At 36.9% G+C, this 5,759-nt stretch overlaps 1 non-coding gene across 1 annotated transcript; it reads right to left on the bottom strand.

Moving 5' to 3' along the window:
- Positions 1–5,423: 5,423 nt before the first annotated feature.
- Trnal-caa (transfer RNA leucine (anticodon CAA)) lies at positions 5,424–5,544 on the bottom strand. The gene is made up of 2 exons: positions 5,507–5,544; positions 5,424–5,469 (listed from the first exon to the last, which is right to left on the bottom strand). It is a non-coding gene; the product is annotated as a tRNA-Leu (tRNA).
- Positions 5,545–5,759: the final 215 nt, after the last annotated feature.

The raw sequence follows: 5,759 nt of genomic DNA on the forward strand, positions 1-5,759 counted from the left end.
GAACTCCGAGAAATTCCTTCTATTTAATAGCTCAATTACTTGTAGGACCAAGAGGGCAGATTCATTTTTACATTTAGAAATTTGAAGTAAACTTTTATAAGTAATATTATTATTCATATTGATAAATATCTCCAATCGGCGACAAAATGAGTTGAGACACTTCGCCCAAAACTGGGCTTTTTTACGTTTTATTAACTTCAAAAGGAGGAAATATAGCTTTCCTCCCCCATCCCCTCCGTGCAATGTTGTGCCCTTGTTCTAGCTGCCTATAGAAAACAACAAACACCCCAACTTTGAATGGAGGGGACAGGGGAGGGGTGCGGATTCTTTTGTTCTCCAAAATTACCCTATTTAAGTACAATGTCTCAACAATTTTGTCGCCGATTGTAGGTAAATTAGTGGTATTTTTAAAGTATATTTTGAAATTAGTCTTGTTAATTTTTAAGCCCAGCAATTCAGTATTGATTTTACTGCAATGAGTTTTAACAGATAAACTTTTCAATAAACTAGCATTTCCTAGTACCTGATCGACCTTAAATATAATTAAGGCCTCCACGCTATTCTTCTCTTCTTTCTTTAACACTTACACTTTTGAAAAGAAATAAATAATGAATAAGAAGACAAACACAGTTAAAATGAAAAGTTATGTGTGTGTTAGGGATCACTTAAAGTTAGAACGAAACTCACAACTCACACACTTAGGCTACTAAACTTTGTCGCCGACCATTGCATGCGACAGAATCTCATGTGAGACTGAAACATAAACTCATTCAGAACATTGTACCCTTTTGAAAGACTTTCGTAACCAAAATAAAGAGTACCATTTTAAAGTGGGGGCTGTGCAATAACTTTTAAATTCTACCATTATGAATAAAAATAAACAAGTTAGCCATTAATTCTAAGCAGGAAACGATTTGCATTATTTTCACGCACCCCTCCCCCAATCCCTCTGTGCCCCAAAATATAGCGTGACTAATTTGACGTAACCGGAAATCCCAAAAATTGTTGTCGTTCTACGAGCATAAAGTGCGACGGACGGAGCTGATTTACACTAGACAGAAATATTGTATTGTATGAACGCCAGAAGTATACTAAAACAGACAACCAACTGCCCATTGATCCCGCCTGATCCGGGGGCCTCTGACTGCACTGAGACTTTGCTGCGCTTTTCACAAAAAATCGAACTCTAAACTTCAACATAGGCACGTTAAACGTGCATGAGCTATTTTGAATGCTTCAGTGTAACTTTAATGCTTCAGTGTAACCTTACCAAGAGTGATGAATCTACCTTTTTCGTCCTAAATGTAGACTGTGTTTTTGTGCGAAATTGGGTATTGCCGTACATAAATAAAAACGCGAAACGCTCAGCTGCGTCGATCCTCATGCTATATATTCACTTTCCCCTGCCTTTCCCTGTTACATTTGGTGCAAGTTAAACAAATTGTTAAAGTAAAATAAATATCTACTCACCAAACGTTGCATTTTGATTAGAAGGAAAACACTAAGGTTTCCTCGGAGTTTCTTATGGCAAAATGTGACTCATCGAATTCGAGTAGTTAAGAAATACCAGGATTCTTATCATTGTGGTAGATGGTTGCATCATCACAATTCAAGAGGTTTTCACGTGCGATTCTACTCAGTGAAACAGTCCTTAACTCTGACAACTTATTTCTTTATGTTTTAAAATCTATTGCTTCTTAAAAGATAAGAGCCTTTTTTAAGGCAGTGGTTACAAAACGAAACAGGTCTTCATACGTTCAAGTTACTATTATTATTGAGAAAAGCTAATCTGCATGAGATGTACAGTCACACAACTGGCACGTGAAAGTGTTGGACTTTGCCCCCTTTCGTGGTTCGTACGTGAGGGAATTCGAGTTATCACACAGTATGTCTAGTAAACAGAATTATAAAAATAACTCCTGCACACAATTTGCACGTGAAGATGTTGGCCTTTGGCCCTTTTACAATCAGTACGTAAAAAAAAAAAACGCAAATTGTTTACTACAAAATTTTCTCAACGATTTTAAGAAATCACCTCGCCTTTATTACAACATCTGCAATTAAATTATGTTTCATGCAACGTCAAGGCTGATAGCCTAACATTTATTAACTTCCAAGAAAATTATCAAACTGCCGAAATATATTTCTGGTCATATTATGTTACTCCACTCAATAAAACAGTATCTAATTATTCTGTCAACTTAGCTTCTTCCAATTTCATTCCCTACTCCGGTGAATTAAGGAATGGGGCACTGTAAATTTGGAGGGGGTGGTCTGTTTTAGTAGGGATTTTGCCTTTCGCATTAATATTTTAAATTCAATATCTACTCCCCATAAGCATTCATTTTTCATTATTACTAATGTATTATCTGTGTCACGTGACTTGCCACACCCATTTTTGACTTTTTATTTCAATCCAAATTTACACCACTTTATAAATAACACTTGTAATTTAATTCACTTTTTGTCAACGACTATTGACACAAAGTTTATGGAATTAATCGGGGTTTTCTTAAATTTTCTACGTTTTGTAAACTATAACGTTTCTTGTTAAGAGGGAGACTGGGACGAGAGAAAAATATCTAATAATTACGAAGGAATGGATCATTTCACAAATCCCCGATTAATTTAGCTTATTTGACTGTAAATGAAATATTATGGAAGGAAAAACTATTGTGGTCACATTCAGTAAACTGGTGTAATCTGCAAAGTCCAAATTTTGCATAATTATGGGCGTGGCTAGTCACATGATCTAAAAAAAGGAGTGCTTAAGGTCCAAAGTGGTTCTGGTCTTAAACACAGCGGTCTAAGATTAAAATAAAGGAAGATACTGGAAAAAACAAGATCAAGTCATAAAACCCCGCATGTAACGAGGACCCATTCCTTAATTCACCGGAGTAACGCTACTTAAGTAACTCATCTTTACTAAATAAAATACGTTTCAATAACTATAATGCTTAGTATGCAGGAAAGATGTATCATGTTGTTCACTTATTATCATTTTTTTGTCTTGCCGGAACGAAAAAGGTCTGTTGAACTTTGTAAGCGAGAGAATGATATTTTTAAAGCTTGTTTACAGAATTAACAATACTCGGTACAGCTTTCAAAAAAAATAAGCTGCCTTTAAAACTTGTAAAACTACATTTTATAGGCCGCATACTTTCAAATTAAAGTCCAAATCTAAATATCAATTATTGCTTCACTGGAAGACCTTTGCAAATATATGATCCTTTATACTCTACCTTGAAGCAGGTGAAACACAACTCATAAATACGTGCGTCAGTACCGTTCGCGATAGCCGAATTCGGTCAGAAATGTCTTGAAATAGCATCCACACTAAAATATGAACGCTTAAACAGCTGCATCACTGTACACAGCGTTTGAATCATGAAGGTATTTAATATAATGTTTCCAAACACCTGTAGCCGTAATAAAAGACGAAAAAATTGTCAAGAATCAAGATGGCGGTCTCAAAGTGCCCTTGTTCGACCTTTAGCAATGTCATGTTTAAGTAGATGCCAAAATCTCATTGGTTCCTAAGCATCAACTCATAGTACCTTCAACCTTATTTGCTCTTGCAACAAACATCCCAACATACAAAGCCACAAAGATACAAAGCCACAAGGATACATACGCTCACATCACTGACATATGAGCTATTTTTTTCAAAATAGCTCAAAAAGCCACCTTCACAATTGTGTTTTTCGCTGCCGTCAATCATAATTATGATCACAAGCGACGAACCTTGAAACAGAGAAACACAAAACGGATCGAAATCCACAAACCACAAACCATGACCTTTTGAACCCGTGAAGTAAAGTTTTGTTTCCTAAGAGGTCCGTTAAGATAAGATGATTGACAGCAGCGAAAAACGCAATCGTCGGTTGGCTTCTGAACTTCAGAATTCGCACGTTTGTGAGACGTGCAGTAAATAGACGATCGTGATTTGCGGTCTACAGTCTACATGAAAACGTACTATTTTTTCCACAAGAAAATATTCAGTTTTAAGATTTTCCTCTTGGTATTTTTCTCTAACTTAAAGGAATAAAATCCTTTGCATTTTCTGACCTAAAAAAGTTTAAAGATTTCTCGCTCGCATGTTGCTTTCATCAGCACGCAATTCAAACAATGTAAATAGATGAAACGATCGACAACATATTTTTTACCTGATACCGATAAGAGTTAAAAATTCGCTCCAGTTTATTGTTTGTCTCCCCCATAACTAACTTTTCTTCACGGACGGTAACTATGCCGCTTTATAACTCCTCCAAAGTTTTTGTGCCTGCTAAACAATATGGAATCACTATTCACAGTCCTTGGATATTAAAAAGACTGAACGTGACGGAGTATTGTGACTTTGTTTACTTCTTTGATCACAACTTCAAGCGAAGTCTCTCTTTTCAAGCGATTCATCTCAATGAACAATAATTGACCCTTATATTAGTTAAAACCCTATGGTTCATTTACTGAAAATATTAATGCTGTTTTTGCCCCTCACATTGACTGTGTTCGTTCGTATTCAAAACACCTTTAGGAAAATAAAGATCATATAAGTCATGTGTAACTATGTGTATTATGTTTCGAGATAAATGGATTATACGCTTTTTTAAGTTTCCATTTTGCGTTGACTTCAGTTTACATCTCCATAAAATGGTAGAAGAAATATCAAGAAACATCACGAGAGCTGAAAATTTTCAAAGGCATGTTTCTGGAACTCGCTAATGTCGGTCCACGAATTCTATCGCTTAAAAGCGTTTATTACTTTGGAACGAGTGAACAGTACTGAGTGGTCGGAAAAAAAAAAGAAACTTAATTGGCAAAACTGCGATGTTCGGGTGTTCTAAACTTTCATTGTATGGAAATGACCTTGTGATGAGCATGCGGTTTATTTTTGGCGATGATTGAAATGACAGGCCATGTAAATCATTTTTTTGATCTCTGGCAATGATGTAATTTCTGTGGATTCGAGGCCTTTGAATTTTCGTGTATTTATACACGCGTATAGCCGGCGACCGCAGACGTCTTTCTGGTCGTCGCTAAAACGCCTACTAAATCAATCATAGAAACAAATAAAAAGTATCGACGTCGATAAAGTAGGAAGTAAAAAAAAAAACCTTTAGCCGGGTAAATCCTGTTTCGTGTAGAATTAATCGCCTCCTCATTTTTCGATCTAATCTCCATCTCCACGCAAGCGAGAGTGGAGGTCGCTGTAAGAGCGTTCTTGTTTTAATTTGATCAAGTTTACATGATAGGTGGGATGACCCACCACATGTGACCTCACCTGTCTGGGCTCCCCCACCTCCATGCAAACAGGCTCTTGACTTAGAGCTATTTTAGTAGTCGGTTGTCCTTAGAGAAGGCTAATAGTTTTGAAATTATCAAAACACACAAAAAGTATAGTCTAGCATTACTAAAAAAATTATTGTCAGGAGTGGGATTCGAACCCACGCCTCCATTCGGAGACCAGAACGCCCGCCCCCATTTCTTAATGGGAAGGTTTAATGACCTTGAGTCTGGCGCCTTAGGCCGCTCGGCCATCCTGACCCGTATGGTGTAGTGGCGCTATTTTTAAAAATATTCGTAAACGATTTAACCTCTCTTCAAGCCTTCCGTCCCAGAAAAGACAAGATTCTACATATAGTGAAAATGTATTACCATGTCTAAAGAAATTAACTGCAAAAGCCGTAGACGAAGATCCTGCTGGTTGTCCCGGGGGGGAGGGTACTCTCTATGATGGCCTACACGGGCTACCCTGTTCA

This window comes from Porites lutea, chromosome 2 (genome assembly GCF_958299795.1).
Source record: "Porites lutea chromosome 2, jaPorLute2.1, whole genome shotgun sequence".
NCBI classification, from domain to species: domain Eukaryota; kingdom Metazoa; phylum Cnidaria; class Anthozoa; order Scleractinia; family Poritidae; genus Porites; species Porites lutea.